This window comes from Gavialis gangeticus, unplaced genomic scaffold, assembly GCF_001723915.1.
Source record: "Gavialis gangeticus isolate Ggan-Ray unplaced genomic scaffold, GavGan_comp1, whole genome shotgun sequence".
NCBI classification, from domain to species: Eukaryota; Metazoa; Chordata; order Crocodylia; family Gavialidae; genus Gavialis; species Gavialis gangeticus.
Window position 1 is genome coordinate 71,790,977 of NW_017729025.1, and position 16,982 is coordinate 71,807,958.

The following is a 16,982-nucleotide window of genomic DNA, read 5'->3' on the forward strand; positions in this document are numbered from 1 at the left end:
TTCATTTTAATGATGGAAAAAAGTGGATTTGGGGTTACTTTTTTTTAACCAAAAACAGGATTTTTTTAAATCGGAGAAAACCAGGATCCCTGCTGATTACCCTCCTCCAACTCCTCCCTGTCCTAAGCAATGCCTTGCAGGCTGGAACTCTCCCAGCCTACAAGGAAAGACCCACTGTTTCCCGTATTTTTTCTCCTTTAAATGAGAAAAGCCACATTTTTCTGTGGTGAATGGAAAACCTGGATCCCTCGTTACAACCATTAAAAGTTGCTGTAGCCATGGGCTCTTTTGTTTGTAAAATTAAAATGATATATAGGAAAGGGACTTGATTTTGTGATCCTATTATGCATTTTATGATAAGGAAGATGTTAGGTGGTTTGCAAGTAATATCTCAGACATACTTGTTTTTATGCCTCTTAGCATGTTTCTGTCTGAACATTAGGCATGTACTTCAGCCTAACACTGAAATGGGAAAAAAAATAGTTTTGTTCTGATTTCAGGAAATTGCCCCTTACTATTGGTTATGATTGTCCTGCATGATATATAGGTTTCTCTCTCATGATTCTGTCTACAAAGACCTTATTCTGCTCCCATAAGAAAGACAGGGAGTTGCTGTACTTTAGACCATACATTTCTTAACCTAACAGTTTCCAGTCTAATTGCCTGATTTGTGGAATTAGAAATCCAATAAGTGGATCACTTGAACAAATGTCTGCTGCAAACGCAGGGAACTGGACTTAGTGGTTTGGGAAGCCCCTTCCATTCCCATATTCCTACATCTCTGAGTCCTGGTTTGACTTTTGCACTCAAATCTAGCTGCAAAATGAATTTTGAGGTCCTTCTCAAATGTTCTAAAGTAGCAAGATATGAAGGCTGGCCTTTGAGGCTAGGAACAGACATTCAAAAAGACTGAGCCTGAATTGATTCACTCTTTGCAGATTAGTGTAAACTGTGAAGATTACTCTGATTAATAACTGGATAGACACTATCTGTTAAATCAGGGAATGCAGCCACATGCCTGCAGTGACTCAAGCCAAAAGCTGGGGGGGGGTGCTAGAGTGTGCCTGTCTGCCACTGCCAAAGGGGAGGGAGGAGAGACATCCTCCAAGGCTCTCTCAACACTCAGGAGAAAATTGAACTACTGAATGACTACTTTGCTTTGCTATTTCACCAGACTAAGGGGAAAATCATGCTAGATAGGGTACAGAATGAGCATGGTGGGAATTACAGTCATCCTACTGTTGATGTTGAACGGTGCATAATCAGTTAGAAAAGTTAGACATAAGTCAGCAGGACTGGATGATCTTCATACGAGAGTACTGAAGGAGCTGGCCAAAGTCATTGTGGGACCTCTGGTGAAACTCTTCCAAAACTTATGGCACTTGGGGGAGGTCCCTGAAGACTGGAAGAGGGCCAGTTTTATACCCATCTTCAAGAAGGGGAGGAAAAAGGACCTGAGCAACTACAAGCCAATTAGCCTAACTTATATCCCGGAGAAAATCCTGGAAAAATTCATCAAGGAGTCTATGTGCAGTAGGCTTGCAAAAGGTAGGATTCTGAATGGCAGCCATCATGGCTTCATAGCATGCAGGTCTTGTCTTACCAACCTCATCTCCTTTTATGATCAGGCAACTTTCCACCCAGATGAGAGAGAGAAGGTTGACATTTTATACCTCGATTTCAAAAAGGCCTTTGATCTGGTATCCCATGATTTTCTTCCAGGAAAATTGGAGGATTGCCAGCTTAACTGCTTGACAGATGGGTAAGAAGCTGGCTGCAGGGTAGGACCCAGAGAGTTCTAATGAACAGATCTGTGTCATCCTGGTGAGAAGTGGCCAGTGGTGTTCCTCAAGGTTCCATGCTTAGTCCAGTGCTTTTTAACATCTTTATAAATAATTTGGATGTGGGGGTAAAGAGCTCACTGGCCAAGTTTGCAGACAGCACCAAGTTATGGGGGAGTGTGGCCATGCTTGAATTTAGGCTGCAGATACAGGCAGATCTAGACAGGCTGGCAAGTTAAGCAGATCAGAACCAGATGAAATTTAATTGAGAAATGTAAAGTGCTGCATCTGGGGATGTACAATCCCCAACATACTTACAGGCTTAGTGCTGCCAAACTGACTAGCACCGTGACTAAAAGGGACCTGGGGGAATAATCGACCACTGTATGAATAAGAGCTGTCAGTGCGATGCTGTAGCCAGGAGAGCAAACAGTACTCTGGCATGTATCAGCCAGTGCATCTCAATAAAAGCCAAGGAAGTGATTCTTCCACTTTATTCAGCATTGGTGAGATCACAGCTGGAGTACTGCATCCAGTTCTGGGTGCCGCACTTCAACAAGAATGTGGGAAAGCTTGAGAGAGTCCAGAGAAGAACCACTCATATGATCAGAGACTTGCAAGCAAGCCATATGAGGAAAGGCTGAGGGACTTGGGTCTCTTCAGTCTAAAAAACAGAAGACTGAGAGGAGACTTGGTAGCAACTTAGCACTGCATCAGGAGTACATTAAGGACTTGGCAAACAACTGTTCACCAAGGCACCCTTGGGGAAAACCAGGAGTAATAGCCATAAACTCCTGGAAGACCATTTCAGGCTTAACACTAGGAAAAGCTTCTTCACAGTCAGGGTGTCCAGACTGTGGAATAAACTCCCTCCAGATGTGATGTAATCACCTACCCTGGAAGTCTTCAAGAGGAGGCTGGACGGTCACCTCGCTGGGATCACCTGACCCCTTTGTCTTTCCTGCCTGGGGGGGGGAGGGGGTGGAAATGATCTTCAGAGGTCCTTCAAGCCCCTTACAATCTATGAAACCCCTCCCTGCTGGAGTGGAGGGGTGTGGCCAGTCACCAACCTGAGGCATTGGGGAAGGGGTGGAGACATGACAGCTGCTGCCAGACTGAGGATCGGGGAAAAAGTCCTTTCTCTGAAACAAGCATGTATTGAACATAGCAATTTGCAAAGCATACAACAGGAAACTACCAAAAATATTCGCCTAAGCTAAGATACAGCCGAGTAAAACACATCATACACAACTTAGTCTAATTTACAGTGTTAACCAGGAAGATGAGAATTAGTTTTACTAATCCTGAGGGCAGAGTGTCTCCTTACAGCCAAGCATTCAAGAAGGCTTTGTTTAGGTATTCTCATAGAATTCTCTTTCATAGATTTCATAGACATTAGGAGTGGAAGGGACCTCGGAAGATCATCGAGTCCAGCCCCCCCGCCCAAAGGGCAGGCTGTTCCAGACCTTGGGGGCTCGGAGAGTAAAGAAATTCTTTCTTATGTCCAGCCTGAAACGGTCTTGTAGTAGTTTATGACTGTTCGACCTTCTTATCCCTTGGGGCGTTCTGGTGAATAAACATTCCCCCAGATACTGGTGGTCACCCCGATAAACTTATAGGTGGCCATCAGATCACCCGAGCCTGAGCTTTTCCAGGCTAAAGAGCTCCATGGCTCTCAGCCTGTCATCATAAGGTCTGCTTTCCTGACCTCTGATCATGCACGTGGCTCTTTGGACTCTCTCAAGCTTCTCCACATCCTTTTTGAATTGTGAAGCCCAAAACTGGACGCAGTACTCCAGCTGCGGCCTCACCAAGGCCAAGTAGAAGGGGAGAATGATGTCCCGGGATTTGCTTGAGAAGCATCTATAGACTCAAGCCAGCGTTTTGGTTGCTTTACTGCCACAGCATCACATTGCAGGCTTATGTTCATCTTGTGGTCAGCAATTACCCCAAAGTCTCTACCTTTTACAGGTTCTGTTTTATAATGTAAATGTAGCTCTCTGCATTCTTTAGTGAAGCTGTCTGCAACTTCCCTTAACTACATCACCAGCACATGTGATGATTGTTAGGTCTTTGCCAACACTTCCCACCTCTCAGTCTGGTCCTGCAGGGCTTAGCTCTGGGCCCACAGATGCAGGGTTTGGTTCTGCACCCTGCAGACTAGCTTGCCTTTCCCTGCTTGAGGACACACTGTGGAATTAATCCCCTCCCTGCCTGGCTGCAAGCAAGCTGCAGAGATTGCAGCCAAGCCCCCAGGGGAACAAGGGGACAGAGGAAGGAATTAACTTCATCCCTGCCTAGCTGCAGGCAAGCCGTGAAAGTGCAGCTGGAGCTGGCAAACCCCAGATGCGGTCCCCAGGGTTTGCCAGTGAAGGGTGTGGGGGGGGCGGAATTTGCTCTGGGGGCCATAGTAGAGCAGCCTCTGCCCACACCCTGCCCCTGCTCCATCTGGAGAAAAGAGGGGAGTGGCCAACCCAGTTAACTGGAGCAGAGAGCATGCTGAGATGCTAAGGGAGTCTGGTTTAACTTAAACCAGCAAGGGGTCTGGGACAGACATTGCATAAACCAGTTTGAGCCTAATCAGTTGTCTGATAACTACATTCAACCAGGTTTATGTCAAACTGGTTTCAGCCATTTTCAAACTGATTTATGTGCACTGAATGTCTGTTCTGTTACAGGTTTAAACCAGTTTCTGATTACTTAAACTGGTTTACGTGTAATGTCTGTCCCAAGCCTGAGAGAGCACAGGTTTCAAAGACAACAGTAGAGTCAAATACCGTATGCCTGTTGTAGTTCTTGGAAAAAGAAGAGAGGATAATTATCGAGAATAAATAAAACTTGTAGAGAACTCAGTTTGGAGTAGAGGCTGAGATCCAGGTTTTTATTCATTTTAAGCTCAAATACACTTTTGTCTTCGATTTAACATTATTTTATTTTAAAACTTTGACTTTTATCTCTGTATATAAGCTTCTTCGAGGAACCAGTCAATTTTCTTTTCACATTAGTTTTATCTGATTTAATTTTGCACTTTTTGTTTCATGTGCCAAACATGAGGAAACACATTCCAACTTGGCTCAGTTTCATTTAGTTTCTTGCTTGGGCAGAAGTATTGTATTGGCACAATTCTGAAAATGGGATGTAATCTGTATTCCTCTTAATATCTTAAAATATATCTGAAATTGCAGAAGATATATTTCAACAAATCACATCTTTCTGATCTCTACTCCTTAAAATATGTATTAATTGTAGCAGAGTGTTCTGTACTCTTTTACAACTGTACAATTGTACAGAATACCTCTTAATGTGTGACTGCCATTCTCTCAGGCGGAGTATCTCCCACACTGCTGCTAAACATTTGATTCTGGAGACGATATACTTTGCATGTTAGTGCAATATGTTCTGTATATTTTCATTTCTGGCAGCTACATAACTGACAATAACATTCCGGTGCTTTGCATAGTAACTACTGTACATTTATTCCCAGAATCAAACATGAATTTAGAAATATTGTTATAAAAGCATAGGGTAGAAACCAATACTAAGCTACAGTGTGAAGCAGATTTGTGGAATAAGAAATGCCTATTAAAAGCAGTAGGATAAGGTGGGTTTGGGAATGATGCATGACACCAGCATGAACTAAAACATTGTCTTTAGGGTAATCCATTGAGTTACTTAACAGATTAAAATCTAGTTTTGTGCTTCAGAAATATGGAATTAATGACTTTGGTTTGTGGGAGAGTCTGAACTGTCAAAGAGGGTCAACTCCATTTTTGGTGTGTGCCGGTTTTATTGGAATGGGGTGCTCCATAGTGCCTGAATTGATTCAGAAGCGGCCTTTAGAAATTCTAAAATAAATCACTGTGAATCACTTGGGAATTGGCAGAATTTACTAACATTGAATCCATTTACATAGAAATAGACTCGTCATCATGCCAGCTAAAAAAGAATTACTGAAGGCAGAGTCTTGCCACCAGTCAAGATTCAGCCACCACACTGTACTTCCCATCTGTCACGCATTGACTGCTACTCATTTTTATTGTACTAGAACAGTGTAAAGGTAAATGACCCCTCTTATCTTTGTCCCCCTTCCCTGTTCAGACTGGTCTGTGAAGGATTATGTGAGGTGAAAATAGTAAGTGTGGGAAGTTTCTACCCCCACATTCACAGAAAAACAAATAGATCCACATTAAAAATAGTCAACCTGGTTTCTCTCTTTTTGGTAATGAGCCTTTAACTGTCTCGCATTTAGTGAGATGTTCCACATTCCAGCTCGGCTGACAGATTGCCACAAAGTAGTGGTATGGGAAATGACGGAAAAGAAACCTGCCTAAATCCAATGCAGTAGCTCAACATCCGCATACTTGTATTAAAGCCTTTATCTGGAGACTCTTAATTTAAACAAAAAGGGGGGAAAAGCCTATCTGATATACAGTGTTGAAATGCACAGAAACATTTCGGCTTCAGTAACAGCAATAGGGACAGTAGAGTCTGGATAAGAACAATTGTAGAGCTACTGCTAAGATAAAACAGAATATGAAACTGCTGAATTCTGTGCCATTGCTCATGCTTTCTCCAACCCATCAATTATATTGAGAGAGAATAGGGAAAAGAGTAGATATTCAGAATTATTAAGGAGACACGCATTCAGGAAGCAATTAGATCAATTATGTGAAGTTTCATCTTTTTTTATTTCTGTAGCATTAGATGAGGTATGCTTTGTGTACCTATTGGTACCTTAATTTCACAGATACTTGTCACTACTTTGGGAGGTATATATTAAACTGAAAAGCTTGCAAAGTTTTGAAGAATAAATAGGTTAATGAATCACAGGGCTGAAACCTGGGTTGTAGCTGTCGCTATCTTAGGCAAGGGAGTGAAGGACAAGGTGAACCATAGGAAAGATGCAGTGCAGGATTCAGTTAATCAGACATCAGTATCCACTTCCTGCAAATGTCCTACAAGTCCTCTGGCAAAATGAAGCCATTCAGACTTTGATATTGTTTGTGATGCAAAGGAACAATTACAACCAAAACAACAATTGAAACAAAATTGAGCATCTCCCTTCCTGCACCATGTTGCCTCATGTAACTATCTTGGCGGTAATGTGATAAAAGTCAGTAGATAATTCTATTGATACCATATCCTGATGGGGGGGAAATGTGGAATCTGTAGCAATGAATCCATTTGCTACTCAGTGGATGTTGGCCTGCCATTGAATCAACAGCTTCACCCACTCATATGTATATGAGCTATACAATCACGTGCATATATGATTTCTGGAATTCCCCAAATACTTCTTTCAAGTTACAGAGTCAATCATTAGGTTGTTCCTATATGAAAACACCACATTTACGATACTGTTTTCCAAAGTGAAGATTCTGTGAAGCATGGACTTCAGCTGTTTTTTAAGAGAGCTGGTTTTTGGTTGGGTTTTTTTTCCAGTTGGGAGATTCTGAAATCACTTCTCTTTGGATATTTAAAGCTGGGCATCAAAAACCACCAGACACTTGATAAAATCTTGACCTTTACTTAATTTAGATTTATATAAAATTTCCTATCTAGGTTGTTTTTCCATCTCTTTAAAACACAATAAATATAAATTCAGCCATTCTCTTATAAGAGGAAAACAGGCATGTGTTAAAGCAGGAGCTGTGTCCTGGTCCTTCCAAGTAGGTACTAGATTAGAGCTTTTTTGGCCCAGCAATTGATAGATCTCTACTTTTTCCACAGTTTGCTAGTTGATGATTAATCAAATCCGCAGACAGTGTGTTGCAGGTAACAACAGATGTAAACAGACATTGCATTTCACCCAGGAGAAAGCCTTTTGTCCCTAGATCTTGCAGACATTAACACCCATTCTCCCACTGTGAAGTATGCTTAGTAAAATGAGCTAAACACTTTCTCTTTGGGACATTGCTGTGTGCATCTAAAGGGTGTTGTTAAAGGTTACCTTTCTCACATGTTAGCAGCTCTTAAAATAGGGGTGTCTGCACCTTAAGGCAAGAAAAGAACAGCTAAATGGGCTCTAAGTGTCTCAGTGATAATCCTCTTTGGGTGAGAATTATATCTAGTTTTAGATGGCTAACGTTGCAGTAATGTTAGACCGTTCCAAGGGGCCAATACAATTTGGGAACAGTCCACCAGAATCCCAGGACGCACTACTCCCAAGTCTACCCTCTCCCATATGGATAATCTATTCTCTGGAGCAGGGGTTTTCAACCCTTTTTAACAAGTGTACCCCTTCTGTCTCAAAATTTTCAGCTCATGTACCCCTTTATGTTTGTTCTTGTTTTTAATGCCAATTATGTCATATAAGGCAGGCTACACTAATTAACATGAAATGCATTATTAATATATGTATTAAATATGTATATCATAGTCCGGCTGGTAAGTCTGTTGTGAGGGAAGGGGCATGGGGGGGTGCAGATTGAGGCCATGGGGGTGAATGGGGCCCGGGGGCAGGTTGTGGGACGCTTGGAGCCTGGGCGGCTCGTCCAGGGGTGCAGGGGGCTCCCACCCCTGTGCACATACTTAGGGCAGGCATAGGGGCACATGCCCTCCTGATCTGTGTGCAGGGTGGAGGCAGCTGTCATGTGATGCCACATACCTCCCACTGCTGAGCAGGTAGCGCAGCCAGTGGGCAAGAGGTATGTGATGTCACAGTGCTCCCAGGTCACCAGCAGTGGGGTGCAACACACAGCCCACAGCAGCAGCAGCCTCTGCCCTGCACACAGATCAGGGGGCACATGCCCCCTCTGCCTGCTGTGGCAGTGTGCATAGCAGCAGCAGCAGCCCCCTGTGCCCCTGGACTCTAAGCTTCCCATGACTCACCCAGCCCCAGGGCCCCATTCATTCCAGTCCCTGCCTGTCTCTGCCCTGCTCCTTCTCTCACCATGGGAGCCCCAATCTGCCCCTTCCCCACAGCAGACCTACCTGCTGGGGTAGTATGCGCACACAAGTGTGCATGTGCTTGGCCCCCCTCAGTCATTTTCTTCCTCTGCCTATGGGGAGGGAGTGGAGCTGGGGCAGGTGTTACACAGCCAGAGTGGGGCACAGGATGGATCCATGAGCAGCTTGTCCAAGGGGCACAGGGAGTGTGGGGTGGCTCCCTGTGCTGCACACACCTGGGGGGGCATGTGGCCCCATATCTGCATGTGGGGCAAGGGTGGGCTGCTGCTGCAGGCTGAGGTGCACCGGGCCCTTCCTGGTGGAGGGGGGCTGGGCCAGGGCTGCACTCAGGGTGGGCAGCGGTGCTGTCACGGGGAGGGAAGCTACAGCAAATTTTGAGGCAGCTGCAGCCCCTGCCATATTTCCCTCCCAGTGCCGCTGCCACCCACCCCGAGCACAGCCCAGCTCAGCCCCCCCACCAGGAAGAACCTGGCACAACCCCGTCCCTAGCCCACCCTGGCCCTGCACTCAAATCCAGGGGCACATGCACCCCAATGCCCTTCCGGGGTGCCTGCAGTGGCACACGCACCCTCCTCTCCACGCCGCCTGAATGAGCTGTGACTGTCTCATGCTGCACCCTGGCTGTGCAGCGCCTGCCCCGGTCCCAGCCCTACTCCCTCCCTCACTGCCATGCCCCACCCACACCCATTCCTTTCCCCTGCCTCTTCCCCCACAGTGCACTTACCAGCCAACCCAGATGCTCCATGCTGCTGGGCTGCACTCCTGGCTGCTCGTTCGTTCTGCGTACCCCCTACAACCTTTTTAAGTACCCCTGGGCATATGCGTACCTCTGGTTGACAACCACTGCCCTGGAGCATTACTGCCTCAGTGACAGCCAGGAAGAACCCAGATGGTAAGAACTTCCCCCTGCCTCACACACCCCTTCCCTTCCACAGTCAGTGGCACATCTCCCTTTCCTCTCTGCTCCCATTCCAGTCTCACCCCTTGACTCCCTGGGTCTCTTCCTGAGATCCCTGCTCACCTGCAGCTTTTGGTGCTGTCCTGGAAGTGAGAGAAGTTCTTGTCCATTGTAGGGACTGCATGGAATTCAGCTCAAAGAGCAGCTGCAGTGGGTGGGCGGGTTTTCCTTCCCTGCCTGATCTTAGGCTGGTAGAAAACAGCCAGGGGCTGAGCTCAGCAGCAGATGAGTTCTCCCTCCCTGCCTGCTCACTCTGTGTGTTTTCTGTCACCCGGACAGCAGGTAGGGAGAGGGAACTCAACAGCTACTACGGCTGCCACTCTATGGGCTGATCCCATCCCCTGTATAGTGCATGGAGTAGGACAGGAGCTTCCCTTGCCCCTGGGACAGTGCCAGAAGCCAGAAATGAGTGGAGACCCAGGAGCATGTGAAAGGGAGCCAAGCTGAGAAGGGGAGGGAGCAAACCCCTTGGAGGATGCGGGTTGAGCCTCAGGGATGGAGTGAGGCTCAGCCCATGAGGGCCAGTGGGCAGCCCCTGAATAGCTGGCTAGCAAGGAGTGCTTGGTAGCTCCTAGCTGTTGCTCCCCAGACCTCTAGCAGCAAATTGAACAGCTCAGGTCAAAGAGGGTTTTAACCCTTAATGTGTGACTGCTCACAGCTGTTCTAACTTTAGCACCCTGTACCTTTAATTTGTCCTAATCCTCATGTGTTACAACACCCTAAATTAATTGTATTTTATTCCAGGGACAAGCCTGTTAAGCCATCTTCTGTAAAGCATCGCAGCTTGGAAGGGCTGTGTGTGTAACGGGCTGTGCTACATCTCTTTTGATCCAGGTCAAAACCCAGAGCAATCAGGGCAGTCTCAAATGAGGCACTGCTTACAGCCAATGAATAACATGATTACTATGTCAGAGAAGCTGATTACACCCTGTAGTTTTTCCAGGCTTACAGATGCTAGGAATGAGCAAAGAATGGTTACTGAAGAACCAGAGTGGAAATTCACCCCTAATACCAGCAGCATTTAAATGTTTGCAGGACCACTGCATTCTCCCCTGGCTGGGCCTTGGGACTGAATGAAAATGACAGCAAGGTATTTGATCAGTTCTGCACAGCGTCTGCAAATTGAAAGAAGTCGCTCTTCAGTTTTGTTATGTTGTCACCCAGGGACAAAATTGCTGAAAGAAAATGGACATTAGACTTGACATAAACTTGAAATCTAAAAATGGAGAAAGGGAACATTTGTTTTCTGTTCTCAGATCAGTTAGATTGCATTGTATTGATCTTGCATCTAAACACTGGCCAGATTTCCAGAGGTGCTAAATATATATATAATTTTCTTTGTCTTTATGAGATCTTCTCAGAGTGAACCTTAAGAATGTCTGAAAAATAGACCAAGATGCTGTATCTCATCTTGCAAGCATCCAGTCTGTTTCTGTCAGCTTGTGGAATATTTACTTATCAGTCTGTAGGTGAAATTCCAGCCCCACTGATGAACAAGCCAAAACACAATATGTAGGAACCTGAGTGAGGGAATGGGATTTCCCTCACGAATCTTGCAGAAAAAGTTCTGGGCCCTTTTGCATGCCTGTTACACAGGAGGTTAGAGCCACTGGAGCTTCCCAAATGTTCAGTGAATGCCTATATTCTCCTCTCTCCTTATTATACCCAAAATGATATAGTACAACCAGCAGCATGTCTAGGGGTAAGGGAGCAAGGCACCTTTCCCAGGTGCCAGTTTAGAGGGGCCATCAGAATGGCAGCCTGTAGGGAGCCTACGGCTGCAGTAGCAAGAGTGGAGGAGACCACAGGAGCCAAGTGTCTTTTGAGTCTCCGGGGTCAAGTAAGACTCTTCCAGCACTCAGCAACCCTCCCTCCACTCTCCACCGCCTTTGTTCCTGCTCTGTCATCTCCATCCAGGGTGCAAAAATTGCTAGTTACATCTCTGATGCCTACTATGTAACTACCCTCTAACCCTACAGCAGAAAGCATTCATTTCCACTAGCTGGAGTTCTGTCCATAGTCTATCAATGTGTGTGATTTATATGGAACAAAAAGAACACAGGACAGATTTTAATGCTCAGTTCTACTCCTTGATTTAGAATAACATTAAAAGTAAGGTTGTTGTTTTTTTCCTTGGGGTACAAACACCATGCAAAAAGCATAGTTCATTTTTATTCACTAATTTTTTTTGTGAGACCATGTGTGGAAACCATCAGAAATTGTACATCATGAAAATCCCAAAAATATGCTATTACCATATTTAATTGATTCCAAGACAAGATTCCCCCCCACCCATTTAACCTGGAGGGGAAAGCCCTTCATCTTGGAATTGAGTATGAGGTCACAGTGGGGGCAGATAGCTGCTCCAGGTCAGGGCTGGAGCCACAGTTCCTGCCTGCCCCCCACCTCTTCTGCACCCACTACCACCCTCTCCTGGCAGCCTCAGGCTTCACTTCCCCCTTGCCCCCCCCCCTTACCTTTACCCTGGCACTGGCAGCTCCATCCCCACTGGAACATGGAGCACGGCTGCAGCCCCACCCTGTAGCAGCAGTGAAATAAAATATACAGCTTGTTTTTGAAAGGCAGGATGAAAAAAAGATATTTCCTTGTGGTAAGTAACTGAGTAGCAGCAAGTTGGGAGATGAGCCTGCTAATTGTCCTGGACCTTGTGGATTACATGCAAATTTTACTTTCACTTTTGTCTATAAGCAGCAGTAACTGTTCTTACTGTATTTCTAATGTATTATGCATGCTTTAATTTCCAGCAGCTGGTTTTGGGAAAGAAAGGTATGTGTTATATGTGCAAAAAGTATTTAGTTTATTAGCAGTATTTAGTTCAATAGCATCCTCACACAATGCTTTATTTTGTCTAGTACTAGAAAAAAGTGTCAGGGTCTTTAGTATTGATTAATGTTACTAAATTGCACTACTTTAAGAGGTTTGTATTATTCTAATTTGTACTAAGAATTTGAATTGTTGGCTCTTTGTGCTTATACTATTATTTTTGTTCTTGTGTAGGGCTTCATGTAAATATATAACACTTGTTTTCAGTTACAGTAGAATTCGATTTTTGGAAACAGAGTAAAACTTAGCAAGTGAAGTAGCAGGCCCTGGCAGTTGTGCAAGAAAAGCTATAGTGCAGTCAGTAGAAAGGAACTGAGAAAAGGACAAATGACACAGGAAGCCAAAACCATTAGCTTTCTGGTTCCCATCATGAATGATAGTGTGTATTATTTAATAACGTATGGTTAAAAAAGAGATTTTAATATTAGGAGCAAGTAATATCATTTAGTTGGCCATACCTCAGTAGACTTCTATTGTGATGCAGAAAAAGTATCACATGATATGCACTAGTATTGTAGGATTTCCAGCTTCCTGAAATCTTTATCAGCAGCTATCCCTCTGTATCCTACCATATGCAGCAGTATAGAGAAGTAAGTCACCTTTGATAAGAAATCTCTTGTCTTAACCCCCTGAAAAACTACTAAATGCTTTGTCATACAGTTTCCTTTGGCTTTTCCACCAAGACTACCTCTGCTTTTTCTGGTCCATCCAAATGAAAATTTAAACAGATTTCTATTAGCATATACAGATGTTTTGTATACAAGTTTAATGTGTTTGTATAATATTGATATGGTTTAAGTATTCAGAAGAAAATACTTTAAATTGCTAAAATTATGTGAGATATTATAGCATCGCTATATTTCATGTTCTGCCTGTTAAGAATCCCATCAAAGCTCCAAATAAGCATCATGGATAAAATGCAGTTTTATTTTTCATAGATTCTAAATGGAAAATCTCGTATAAAAAACCGTGGTCAGCAAACCACCAAACAAAAAATCTTAACAACCTCTGAGTACTATTTTCTGGGCTGTCACTTGCATTTGTATTTGCCAGTATGGACCCCTCTACATGTGCAGGTAAAGGTGTGATGAGATCCAATGCATGAGTCACACAGTCACTGCCACACATGCATGATGGGGTGGGGAATGATTATGGGACTGCAAAGTAGATTCCCATCAACCTTATTTGTTGTGCAGGGGCAACCTGATCCCAGGCTTCTCCTGCAGCGGCAAGAAGCAAGCTCCCACAGCTTGGAGTATGCTTAGCTGACAGGACTTGCAGCTGCAGGGGTGCCATCACAGCAGCTGGTCTCCCAGCCATGGAGGTGGGGAGATGGCAGCTGCTGACGTCTTCCAGCTTGGGGGGTGTCCCCATGGCTAGGGGATCTCAGCAGTTGCAGTCTACCAGCCACGGGGGATTCATGGAGTCCCCTGTGGCTGGGAGCCCTGTCAGCTGGGAGCTCCCAGGCTTGGGGGTGCACTTGCTGCCCCCCCCTCCAGTGGAGAGCTCCGATCAACTGATGCAGGCTCTCAGCTACAGGGGCCCCTATCCATACATTAATTTAATGGCATGATAGGAAGTAGCTACAAAGTTAATGCACATATTTTGTGGAATAACTTTGTAGTTTATTCTAGAAGTGTGCAAAACAGGCCATATTCCATTCAGATTTGGCCCGAATTGGGGACAGTGATTCAATTAGTTGATTCGGATCACTGTCCCAGATTCGATTTGGCTGAATCTGAAGATTTGATGCTGATTCAGAGAATCAGTAATTCGGCCATAGGAACAGCTTTACATGTTTTTTCTACATACCTCGATGTACCAGGTGCGTGCAGCTCATGAACAGTGTGATGCTGGGGCGGATGGAGTGTCCCACAGTAGTGTGGAGGGCCCCCCCACGTGCTTCGCAGTGAACCTGGAAATGAACTGGAAGTACTTGGAAATGGACCGGAAGTACTCCGGGTGCCCCCCCAAACCCACAAGGCACCAGTCACCAAGCCAGGGAGACATGGGGAAGCCGCCCAGCACACTCCCTGGCAGACCCGGAAGTGGACCAGAAGAGCTTCTGGTCCACTTCTGGGTCTGCTGCCAAGCATACTGGGGAGCCCCCATGTGCTCCTGTGGAATGCTCCATCCACCTCAACATCGCAGCATTCATGAGCCACCTGGTACCTTGAGGTATGTAGAAAAAATATTTAAAGCCGTGTCTATGTCTGGAGGGTTCCGATTCTATTCGGAAAGATTAAAGGGTCTCCTGAGTCTATTCAGATTTGGAGATTCGGCCAACAAATCAGGCCGAATCTCCACCAAATCAAATCAGGTACTGAAGCTTCACACAGCCCTAGCTTATTCCTTTTTTTATCACACCATTACGTGCTTGAACACGTGGCCAGGTGACCACTTAAGTTTAGTTAACTGGTTAATCACATCTTGGTGTAGTGTGGAGATAGGGTCTAGGATACTCAATACAGCAAAAGCTGTGTTAACCGGCACTTTATTAGCCAGAAAACACTATTAACCAGCATCCGAGGAATATGGTGAAAGTGAAACCGGAAGTACCAATTCTGGAGGACTTCCCGTTTCGCTGCCGCAAGCTGAGTTTTTTTTCTTCGCCACTTTTTGCGTGGGGCAAAGCAGCCTGCGTGGGGCCCCCTTCCCTGTCCCCCAGCACACTGACACTGGGGAGTGCCCCAGATGGTACACATTTGATTTACCGGCATCCCCCATTCCCAGGGGATGTCAAATAACAGAGCTTTTACTGTAGTGTCTTTTACAAAGAAACATCCTATTTGATCTTTGACAACTCATGAGTGGAAGTGATGATTTTAGATCTCAGTTTGAAATCGGTGCTGGAACTTTTATTGTTAAAAATTCGTGCTTTTCATGCTATCGTTGAGCATTAATATTGTGCAACTAGTATGACCCTTAAAAGCAAGGATTTCTTTCAGTATCCTTTATTGGACTATCTATGCAGTTGAGATACAGTTACAAGCTTTTGGATGCAAGGGACCTGATGAAGAATGTTTTTGAATGTATTTGAAAGTTTGTCTTAACTCTATCCCAACTACATAGTTGGTCCAATAAAATATATCTCCCTAAGAAATCCTTGCCTCTCTCACAGTTTCTGGACCATCACTGCTACAAGATCACTCTTACTGCTAACATATGATCTCTCCTATTCATTCAAAAGCACCCTGGCTATCATCTGCTATACCTTATAATGCGGTATATGATTAGTGGTTAATAGGGCATATTGGAGAGATGGGCTAGGCTCTTCATTCTGTAACAGTTGTGATACTTTGTCCTCTAGTAAAATGTGGAGGTCATCTAATGTATGTTATATATTGGCTTGTAGATGCTTGATATATATGTTTCTCGTGCTTTATCTTTATTAAAGGATAGAATTATCAGATTTGTTTTTGTGGTGCTTTTTATGTCATTAATATAGTAGTAAGTTGTCATTTTTGTTTTTATTTATTTTCTAAATACTTGCAGTAGGACAATTGCTAGACGTAGCTTAATCATGTAATGCTTAATTTTATGTATATATAGATAACTGAGAATAGTATGAATCTAGTTGGGCAGTATTTTAAATGGTAAAAACCAAACTTTTCTGAATGAGTGTAGATAATCTGCAAGTATTTTTGCAGTGAATTAGTTTCCATTTAGGATTTTTTTATAGCTGCCTATTCTTTAGGCACACTCCCCACTTCAAAGAAATGCTTAAATATTGCGAGTCATCTAAAACTCTTTATTAATTTGACCCTTTAAATGTTGTGACTAGATCTTGATCTCTTTCATTGGCTAAATGTATATATGATCAAACATTATTTTATCTGTATGTCAAGTTATTTTAAGGAATAAGATTACATGTAGCTAATGGTGGTGTGCAAGATTAAAAGTCATTCTGATATCTTAAAATACAGTTTTATGATTTGCCCAAATTTTCTAACAGCCTATGTCATAAGACAAAAATGGAACCAGTGACTGGATTTGTTTTTGGTCTTAATTCTCTGTGAAGCACAGAATAGCATTGCCTCGTTGGTTCTCAGCTTTCCTGACAAAGAACCCGTTCTATATTGTGTCACTTCCACCACCACCTTTAAGAATCCTTTCTGTGTAGCTGAGTTTACGAAGCCGTTGATGTGAGAGAGTAAGAATTTGCTGTCTCAGCCACTTAGATATCTATTTACCAGGGTTAATTATTCTTGCCATTTTCATGAAAAAGATAAATTTGCAGGTAATGCTCCTTTATAATGAACATCTCATTTCCTGTAAATTTCTTTTTCATAAAAAGCCTCTATCTCTCTTGGCACCTTGCAAAGAGGCCAAGGCATGAACAAAAAAAATGGCCTACCTAATTCAGTCAGAGTTGTTCTTGGGTATGATTTAGCTGGAGGCAAACAAGCTTAACTTGTTTAACTTGCAAGTGCCCATTCTGTTCTGTAGACAAATTGCAGAGAATTTTGGCTCCTTCCCCCCCCCCCCCC

At 44.1% G+C, this 16,982-nt stretch overlaps 1 protein-coding gene across 3 annotated transcripts in view; it reads left to right on the plus strand.

Annotated features, from left to right (window-relative positions):
- Positions 1-16,982, plus strand: part of STXBP6 (syntaxin binding protein 6) — a 295,237-nt gene that overhangs the window by 277,016 nt on the left and 1,239 nt on the right. The window lies entirely within an intron of this gene.